The 10403-nt window shown below is 49.9% G+C and overlaps 1 pseudogene; it reads left to right on the top strand.

The window, feature by feature from the left end:
* The first annotated feature begins 881 nt into the window (after positions 1 to 881).
* On the top strand, positions 882 to 5546 carry LOC131401534 (Fc receptor-like protein 6; annotated as a pseudogene).
* The last annotated feature ends 4857 nt before the right edge of the window (positions 5547 to 10403 follow it).

Raw genomic sequence — 10403 nt, 5'->3', positions numbered from 1 at the left:
AAATGAAGTATTTTCTGGGGTCAGCTTGGGGAAAAGATTGTTTGGAGTGGGAGAAGCCCCTCTTCCAGCAAGAAGAGAGAGCCAGTTACTGCTCAGTCCATATTTTTGCAAGGAAATATTGCCTTCTTTGATAGCAACAAAATTCAGAACCACTGAGGTTGGGCCTGGAACAAGGATCTCCTGGTGGGGAAGGCCAACTGGACCACCTAGGCCTGAGATTCTCTCTGCTTTTGAGGTTTGCCTTCTCTTGGGGGCTCTCCTTGATTATCACTGTCGACGTCTGCCTTGCTGGGCTTCAGGGACCTCTGTTTCCCCTTCAACACATGGCTGAGATAGGCCGAAACCTTTAGACACGTCTTTACTAAAGATTAAGGTAAAGGGCAATTAAAAAAAAGAAAAAAAGAGTACCAGCAAGAATCTGTCTTAGAAGACATACGTTGGGCATCTTTAGCTGCCTCCCTTCTTAGTTCCTGGCCTGTCTGGATGCCGTCCTATCACCTGTCACCCAGGTGACTGAAATTGTCCACTTACCTCCTTCAAGTTGGAGCCAGGCTCCTGGGAGCTTAGGAGTCCTTTCCACCTGCTGAGATCCACCTCATCAGATCTGGTGTCCTGTAAAAGATCCACCTTCTCCCTAATAATTGACACCAAAGTCAAGTTCTCCTTTATAAAGTCCCCCACCTCCAGCCTGGGTCTTGTCCTGCCTGCTTCTTCTTAGAGGATGAGGTGGTTATCATTTAAGTCATATCTGACCTCCTTTCCTTATTCCTCCTGAAGCAGGGAGTGGGGATAGGTATGCTATGGGCTGGCTCCATGGAGACCCTAAAACCAGGATGACCAGATGTTGTGCGGAAATGGTCCTATGAAGCTTTTTAGGAACTATGACCAGGTGGGGGCTGGCACTTTCCAAATGTGTGTAGGAGGAGGGAGTAAGAGGGCTCACTTATCCTCTTGTATCCACCATTCCCACATTTAACCATTCTATCTGTCAGAAAGTCCTACTATCAAATCTAATCCCCATTGCTTTTCTCCATTGCAAATGGAGACAAAAAGTTTAGTACATCTTTAATTTCATTTTCCTGCTGTTTCTGTGTGTATGCCTATGTTCATGTCCCATTCTGACCACCCAGGCTGTTTGGAAATGTCTGAGGGGATAGTTGTCTGGCTGAGGTTGCTACAGCCCTTGACTCTAGATCAGTCAGTAAGGCTGGCTCCATCTTACTGAGCTCAGGCTTTTGTGTCCACCTGTGCCGTGGTTTATTCCAGAGCTGAAGGCAAGGGAGATCTCAGTATCTCTTCCCTCCTGTGACTGGCCCTGGACCTCCCTCTTCTCCCTAGTACCCAGTGACAAACATCTGTGTCTGGGTGCATTCTGATTTTCTTTCTCAGCTACTTTCTCCCATTTGCACCATGTCTCTCCATCAACAGAAGTCTTAGCCCTGTGGGACACTGTGACTGGCTCTACTGGGAGCTCATCAAACAGGAACACAATGAATCTTTCCTACAACTGAGGAGACAGAGAAAGCGATGCCAGGACCAACTTTCAGCAGAAAATCCATTTTTTTGTCTCTGAGTAAAGACTGGTTCTGCTAACCTCATGTCTTCCAATGCTACCTGGGACCTTGGCATGTAACTTCAAGACATGGGCTCTGCCATGCTTTGTGTCTCTCTTATCTCTTGCCCTCAACAAAATTGCAAGCCTGTCATTAGTTCTTGGTCTTCTCATCGACTTTTCCTATTCTGCCTAAGCTACAGTCTCCTGGATTCTCAATTCTAGAGTCTACACCTTACCTCCTCCCAACGGTTCTCACTGTGCACTGAGAAACTCAGTTCCTTAGGATCTTCACTTGCAAGGAATGGATCCATGCTTGGGTAACTTCAGGTAAGAAGAGTTTACTGAAGGATGTATGGGGAAATAAAGAAGGTCAGAATCTTTTATTTTATGTAGCTTTTTAATTGAAAAATATAGGTGAATGTGGTAAGAACATTAGAAAACATTTTTTAAAAGAAATAAGAAGTACATTGTGAAAACCATTTCTTGCCAATCCTAGCCCAGGAGTTACCAGTCTACCTACTATATTCTAAAAAAATTGTACACATATGCAAACATATATATGTTTATGAATATGTACTTCTTTTTATACAGACATGGAAGTGCACTGTACACATGGTTTCACGTGTTGCTTTTAATTTTCCTTCCCTAACACTTTATCTTGGGCCTCATTCCATGCAGGTATTTATGGACCTACCTCTTTCTTTCTCATGGCTACATTATATTTCATTATATGGCTGGATTATAATTTATTTAACCAGTCCCTTATTAATAAACATTGTAGTTGTTCTTACTCTTTTACTGTTATAAACAATACATATATCAAGTCTTATAGATTCTACCTCCTTAGCATCACCCATAACCTGCTGGGGTGGGCATTGGCATGCGGCATTGGTGGGGTCTGGGCCTGGGAGAGCCTCTGAGGAGGCAGGTAGGAGGGAACCAGCTTAGGTTTCCCCATCCCTGGATTCTCACGGGGACTCCTTGGAACTGTCACTGGAGGTGAGGGCTACTGGGTCAGCCTGGACCAGGGCAGGTTGCGAGGTGTGAAAAATGGGACTCTTTTCAGGAAGAAAAAGATAGCTAACTGGTTGGAATGACTCCAGCTGGAACCAAACATGTCAAGGATGAGGAAAGCCCAATATATAGTAGGGTCAGGGAGAGAGGAAAAGACAGAAGAAATGAGGGAAAGTAGAGGACAAGAGGAAGGAGAGAGGAAGAAGGGGAAAGGAAAGCAGAGGCCCTGGCCCCGGTCTGGCTTGAAGGACTAGGGGGCAGTGACAGCTGTGCAGGTGCCGTCCAGAAGCCTCCATCCCCAGTGGGAGGACCTAGGCTGGGGGACAGAGGGAGAAAATGGGCTAATGGGACCTGCAGCTCCAGGGTGACCCTGTTCCTGTGTCTCACAGTCCAGCTGAACCTCCAAGCCTGGCCAAACCCCATGTGTGAAGGATACGTCTTGACTCTGAGATGCCAGGGAATGAGGAACGCAGCCCTGACCCAGGTGGAGTTCTACAAAGATAGGAAATTCCTCCACTTCTCTACGGACAACCAGCCCCTGTCTGTGGGGACAGCAACAGTGAAAAACAGTGGCCAGAACACATGCACTGGGCAGGTGACATGTGGTCCATACATGAGCAAACAAACCTCAGGGACCACCCTGGTTCAGGTCCAAGGTGAGTCCAGCTTAGGGGGTTGGGGGGAGTAGGGTGCTGCTCAGGGATCTGGCCTCTAAAGGTCAGTAGCTCTCTGGGCAGCAACCCCCTCTGGCTGCCCCTGATGTTGGGCCAGTCCACAGGGCCCTGGATGTCCATGATGCTGTCTGAATGCCCTGCCCACCCACCATGGGGCACGTCTGGAGCCAGGGGAAGGAGGTGGGATGTCTTGGGGAGGGGTTGGGAAGAGCCCTGAACCAGCCCTGCCACTCACCCCCCCTTGAGACCCTGGGCCACACCCTTCCCCTCTGGGGACAAATGGTCTCTAAGGCCCCTCTGGCTCTGGCTTTCCGGGATTCCAGGGGGGCTTGGGTGTGTGGAGTCATTTCAGAGCTAGTGGGTAGGCTGAGAGGCCAGGTCCCAAGAGACAATGACAATGTTTCCCATGGGGCCCGGTGCTGTGGCCTGGGATGTGCTGAAGCTCTGACCTCAGCCTCCTGGGCCTCACTGTCCAGGATTCTCCTCCTGAGTCCTGGGCCTGCCTCTCCTCAGAGCTCTTCCCGCATCCTGTGCTGAGCGCCATCCCCTCTCCTGAGCCCCATGAGGGGAGCCCGGTGACCCTGAGATGTCAGACCAAGCTGCACCCCCAGAGGTCAGCCTTGTGACTCCTGTTCTCCTTCCATAAGGAGGGCCATGTCTTGCAGGACAGGGGCCTCCACCCAGAACTCTGCATCCCAGGAGCCCAGGAGGGAGACTCTGGGCTTTACTGGTGCGAGGTGGCCCCTGAGGGAGGCCGGGTCCAGAAACAGAGCCCCCAGCTGGAGATCAGGGTGTGGGGTAAGTGGGGGAGGGAGGGGAGACCCTCCCCAGAGGTCTGGGCATCAGGCAGTGGGCCCCTGGGAGTGTGGGGAGGGGTCCCTAGGGGAGCAGGAGCCAGGAGCCTGGGTGGTCCAGCTGACCCTCCCATCTCGTGTGCTGCCCCAGCTCCTGTGTCCTGACCTCTGCTCACCCTGAGCCCCGGGCCCACCAGCTTCACTGTGGGGGATGTGGTGGAGCTTCTCTGTGAGGCCCAGAGGGGCTCCTCTCTGATCCCGTACTCATTCTACCTCGATGGAGAGATCCTGGGGAACCACCTGGCCCCCTATGGGGGAGCCACCTCCCTCCTCTTCCTGGTGACATCAGAGCAGGGTGCTGGGAACTACCCCCGTGAGGCCGAGAACAGCGTCTCCAAAGAGTCAAGTGGGCCCGAGACACTCTCCCTGGACGGTACGTCTTGTCCCCCAGCCGGGTTCTGAGCCCCAGCGAGCTCACAGGGTCACTTCTCACTCCTCTGCGTACCTCCCACCATGCCCGACTCAGAGTATGGGGGGCTTGGAGGAGGGAGATATTAGAGAGAGAGAGAGGATTCTCATGTCACATGCAAATAAGCCGTTAGATAGACCTCCTTTTTACAATCACAGATGTTGTGGACCCTCTAGAGAACTGCTTTCCTGGGATTTCACTAAAACTGAGCCATCTGGATTTTAGCCTGAGACATGGGCAACTTCTCTCCTGCGGATAGACCATAGGGTGTGTGTTATGGACTGAATGTTTGTGTTCCACCCCCCACCCCCACCACCAAATTCGTATGTTGAAGCCCTAACCACCAATGTGATGGTATTTGGAGAGGAGGCCTTTGAGAGGTAGTTAGAATTAGGCGAGGTCATGATGGTGGAGCCCTCAGGAAGGGATTAGTGTCCTTACAAGAAGGCACACTGGACGGCTCTCTCTCTCTCTCCATGCCATAAGAAAAGGTCACGTAAGCACACATTGTGATGGCAGCCCCTTACAAGACAAGAGAAGAAGCCTCAGAATGAAACCTATCTGATTGGCACCTGCTCTTGGACTTCCAGACTCCAGAACTGTGAGAAAATAAATTTCTGTTGTTTAAGCCACCTAGTCTATGGTATTTTGTTGTGGCAGCCCAAGTTAACTATACAGTGTGTGTTAGAGAGACAGAGCCAGGAGGAGGAGAGCCCAACAGAGGCACACACAGGGACATGAACAGAGAGAGGCCAGAGCTGGAGTCCTGTGTGCAGAGGAGCTCCAGAGACCTGCAGGAAGTCCCGCAACATCAGCTTGGCCCGCATTTCTCCCCTGGACCTGCAGGCACCTTCTCCTCCCAGCTGGCTGCATTTCCTTTTCCCCTTGTTGCTGAGGTGGGTCCCTCTGCAGAGGGCACTCTGCGGCCCCACAGACAGGAGGTGTTTCTGGAGCACAGGCTTCCTCTTGCCCAGGACTCCTTGGAGTGCCAGGGGAGAAACAACAGTTGTTTTGCCCGAGTGCTGCCTGAAGAGATGTGAGAGTGGCTTTGAGTCTCTAGACCCCGGGCGCAAACCATGACCTTGACTGAGCATTCTTCCCAAACAGTTCCGCAAATCCACCAGAATTCCAACCTTCTACGGCACACGTGACCATCTTAACCTACTCTGCCTAGGAATCCCTTACCTAATAACATGAGAAGATGGAATGAGTCTGCCTGTGTCTGCATCAGCATCTCTGTGCCTTCCCTGGTCTCGGAGGGCACCGCAAGATGTCTCTCCTCCCTCACTCAGGCCGAGCAGTACCCCTGGCCCCCTCCTCCAACCCAGGGTACCACTAGCAGCACAACCAGCCCACAGAGGGGCTCAGTGGCTCTGGGCACATAATGTCCCTGCTGGAGTCCCTCACCCTTGATTTCTCCCCCAGCGGCATCATCATCAATGTGGGGCAGTTGCCAGGAGTCTGGTCATGTCTGGACTGATTCGGTTTGATTGGTTAGTTCATCCATTCTTTCCTTCTCCACACCTTGTTTAAAAAATGAATTTAACATGTTGGGTAGTGAAGAATTAACTTTACCCAAAGATAGACCCGGCCTTGCTATTGGCTACTGGGAGGTGATCTTCAGACCTTTGGAATGTCATGTCTGATAGGAATGTCTTTGTTTGCACAGGGACCTTGGCCACCAGACAGTCTGGCACTGTGATTTATGATGAGGGCTTTGGGCCATGCAATATCATTTCTGCTTCCACAGGGACTGGAGGCTGAAGGTATCTGCCCAGCCTTTGGAAGGACTAGAGACTAAAGGTTAGCCACCTGGGCCGTATGCCATCCAGCCCCAACAAAAACGGCACCAGGGTTCACGTGAGCTTTTCTGTGTGTATTGTCACATTGATGCCAGGAGAAGAACACTGTCCTAGGATTCCACAGGGAGAGGATATGTTTGGTGCTTTTCCTGGGCCTCTGCACTTCTTCCCTAGGCTGATTTTAATCTGTATTCTTTCCCTGTAATAAGCCATAGCTGTGAGCATAAAAACTTTCAGTGTGGTCTGTGAGACCTTCTAGCAAATTACTGAAACTAAGGGTGGTTTGGGGAACCCCTGGAACTTGCATTTGGTGTCAGAAGTGAGGGTGGTATTGTGTGGACTGTGATCTGTCTAACTGTATGCTGGGCTAAACTCGCGCACGTCTTACAAAATGTATACAGGGTGGCAAGATGAGACACCAATCAGTTAGGAAAATGAGATTAGAAGAAAGCAGGGTAGGAAGATAACCCAGAGCAAGGAACAAGGTCTGTATCCAAATTGCGTAAGAGGGCTACAGAAGCGGTCTCCACTCTTCAGCAGCAACTCAGAGAGGGCAGTGAGGTCTGCTATGCAATCACAGGGCTGCGCAGGGAAACAGCCCTGCTGTTCCTGCCACGGGGAGGCATTTTTTTTCAAGAGGACGTTGTGTGGTGGTAGTAAGCGGTATCTTTAGCTGCATCTTTTCCATAGCCCCATTGAATATTCCTACTTTATAACACCCCCCACCCAGGAGCTGGGCACTGCATCAAAGCACTTCAGTAGGTCCTTATGTGATGTGGTTCAGGTTTCAGCTTTCTGATCACGCCGCTTAACCTGGGTTAGTGATTCTCCCCTACCTCAACTTTGAGGGCCACTGCCAGAGCAAGCCATGATTACTTACAGGAACATATGGTATTCTTTTGTGTTTTGAAGTCTACAAAATTGGTGATAAACACTATATTAAAGGATTTTGAATAGAGTGGGGGATTTTTTTTAAAAGGGAAGTTTTTTCGCCACAGGGAATCTTTTCATAAGCCCAATATGTGAATAGGAGAAAGCCCATCTATTCTATTTGAAATAGGGGTAGAAGACCTGGAATTCCACCTTTTCATGCTGCCTCATTTCTTTGCCATCTGCAACCCCCTCCCCCAGCAGAGGAACTCCACAGAGCCCTTACGGCTCCAAGGAGTTGCTTTGGGGTTTAAGCTGAGAGGGCATACACTCTCCAGCTTCTTCCAGAATAGTCCATTTTTATCTGTTTCATATATCAGATTTCTTGTAATATTTCCTTTGAGGAAAGGGCTGTGTGGATATTTTCTGAAGTCCAGAAACCACTGTGCTAAAGGAAGGACTGGACTGCATAGCCTTTGGTGAACTTCAGAAAAGCAACGAGTTAGGAACAATACCCCTTGCCCCCTCCTCCACCCCCTCCCAATACAGCGATTCACAGTTAGCCAGACTGGCTACCCCTAGAGCCAGGAGTCGTCCATCCTAGGTAAATTCTCCTCCATTGCTTCTTCCCCTACCACAGAGCGGTTGTGGTGGGGGCTCCTAGATCCTCCACTTCTTTTTATGTCCCTCCATTTCCTCTTCTAGTAGACTAGGGGCATCCCTGAGGCCCTCCCCACCCCTTCGTCATTTCCACAGATCGGGAGAAAATGTCTCTGCTGTTGGTGTTTTGTTACCAGGCTGCTCTCCCCTCAGAGAAGGGACACCTCTCAGTTGCAGGAGATCCTGTCCCACAATCCGATGGCCTAAACTCCAAGCCACCTTTCATGCTCTGAGGTCAAGACTCCAGACAGCCCCCTCTTCCCTAGGAAGAAGGATTTGACCCAGAGAGCGGAGTGACACCATGGGGTGTCTTAAAACCTTTATACGAGATAAGCTTTACGAGGGACTTGACAGGGAAGAGAGAGCCTTCCCTAGTGAGGGCATTTTGTATCTGACGATGAGAGAGCCACAGCCTTTACCAAGAAAAGTATTGAATATGTTGGGGGGGTGCGGCGGGGGGGAAGGAGGTAGCCCTGGAAAAGGAGAATATGAGACTGCGTTCTGAGTCCCATAGTATTAAGTCAAAACTTAGTGGATCAGAGGTGAGATTTGCAAATTATCCTCAAAGAAACAAATGATCAAATGAAGGTGTCTACCTTAGAAAAACGAGATGGGGTGGTGTGGCCTTATTACAAGCAGAGTCACGGAAGTGAACCCTGGCAATGCCGTCCGAGTTCCCTCTGGGGACTCTGTCAGCCTGGCAGCTGGGCAGAAGGAGCACACTGCAGAGATGGACACAGTAGGTTGTCACCAAATTGTTGAATTATAGATCATCTCCTTTCCTCTAACACCGTGCTCCCCGGGGCAGCATGTTGATAACTCCGCGTACTGACTGTGTGCAGGGACATGCCAGGGCAATGTAACTGCAACTGGTGTATCTGAGCTGAAGGCCTTCAGCAAAGGAGACTTCTTGCCCCTGTCCCTCCTTATTCCCTCACCCTGCTTTGTTTTCCCTCACAGTGCTTTATTACTTCATGTTGTCTATTTGTTTGTTTGATGTGTATTGCTTATCTCCCCCACCCCCACCCTAACTATAATGTAAGCTCCGTGTTTTCCTGCTCTATGCTGCAGCTCATATCTACAACAGTGCCTGGCACTTAGTTGGGGCTTCATAAATATTTGTAGGATGAATGGCTAATTTTATATGTCAGTGGATAAAATGAGGCAGCATCCCAGATTCTGGTCAACTCTGGGACACTGACGAGCTGGAATTTTGAGCCTGGACTGTGAAGAGCTGGAGCCTGAACTGGGCTGACTTCGCTAAGAGAAATATTCTCATGTGCAGACCTGTCTGGGCAGCCAGTGGCTCTCCTCAAGCTACTTCCGTCTGTTCCCTTTGGGCTCTCTTTGAGTGCCTTCAGTCTCAAATTCAAATTAACAATAAAAAATGAATACAAATACAAATTAATAATGACCCCAACAATAATAATAATATTTACTGAGGGTTTTCTATGTTTTGGGACACCACCAGGTATAGTTCTGTTCATCCTGAATTAGTTTAATCAAGTAAAGTCCTGCCAGTAGGACACCAGGAGACCTGACTTTGGACTCCAGCTTTGCCACTAAACTGTGTGGCCTTGGAGAAGTTCCTCTATCACTTGGACCTCTGGTTTTTGTTTTTTGTGTTTTTGATTTGTAAAATAAGGGGTTGGACAACATCAGTAGATTTTAAACTTTTTAAGCAACAGAACCCTGTTTTCGAGCAAGTTCTGCTTCAGCACACCCATATGACAAAGGATAAAAGCAGACACCTCAGGTTGAAGCTCCCGGCCTCGAACCTGCTTCCCCCAGCAGTCCATGGGACAGCTCTTCTGAATCCCCAAGGGGACGCCAAGGAGGACAGATTAAAAGCCCCAGGGGACCCTCTCATGTTCTAGGAAGCCCAGCCCAAGAAGGCAGCCATGTCACAGCTCTACTCAGGGGAAAGAAACCTTTTATGATTGGAGACAAAGGTGTCGCCGGCTGGGGAACTTCCTCTCTGCTTCAGCAAAACAGAGGAGCAGGCAAAGCGTGGCATTCTCAGACTTTAGCGTACAGTGGAATGCCCTGGGGACCTTCATAAGCAGGAGGATTTGCAGGCCCCACCACCAAGGTTCCCATCCTGATTCCCTGGGTCTGGAGTGAGGCCAAAGGAATCAGCATTAACCATCCCTCCGTGCGGTTCTGATGCAGATGGTACAAAACCTGCTTTTTGAGAACAACAAGCATAAAGGAAACAGAGGACACACAACCCAGTGAGTCGATTTTAGAAAAGAAGGCAGACAAATTGTACTTACGAGGGAAGTTGCGGGAAGGGTGTGTGTGTGTAGGAACCACTCTGGCATCTGCGATGCCCGAGAGACAAGGAATGAGTTGTTCAGGCAGTGCATTAAAGGGGCTCAGCCTAGCATGTGGTCTCTGCATACATTACGGGGTGATCTGGTGAACAAACTGGGCTGGGCTGTTCCCAGCAGCAGTGCTGTGTCCCCAAGCCAGGAGCTGATTGGTGCTGCCAGCGAACATTCTTGAATAAACCCATTCATGTGCCTTATGTTAGAGACTTCCTGCATTTTCTCTTCAATAGCC

Source organism: Diceros bicornis, chromosome 4, assembly GCF_020826845.1.
Source record: "Diceros bicornis minor isolate mBicDic1 chromosome 4, mDicBic1.mat.cur, whole genome shotgun sequence".
In the NCBI taxonomy this organism is placed as follows: Eukaryota; Metazoa; Chordata; class Mammalia; order Perissodactyla; family Rhinocerotidae; genus Diceros; species Diceros bicornis.
This window is presented reverse-complemented; position numbering and strand designations above follow the sequence as displayed.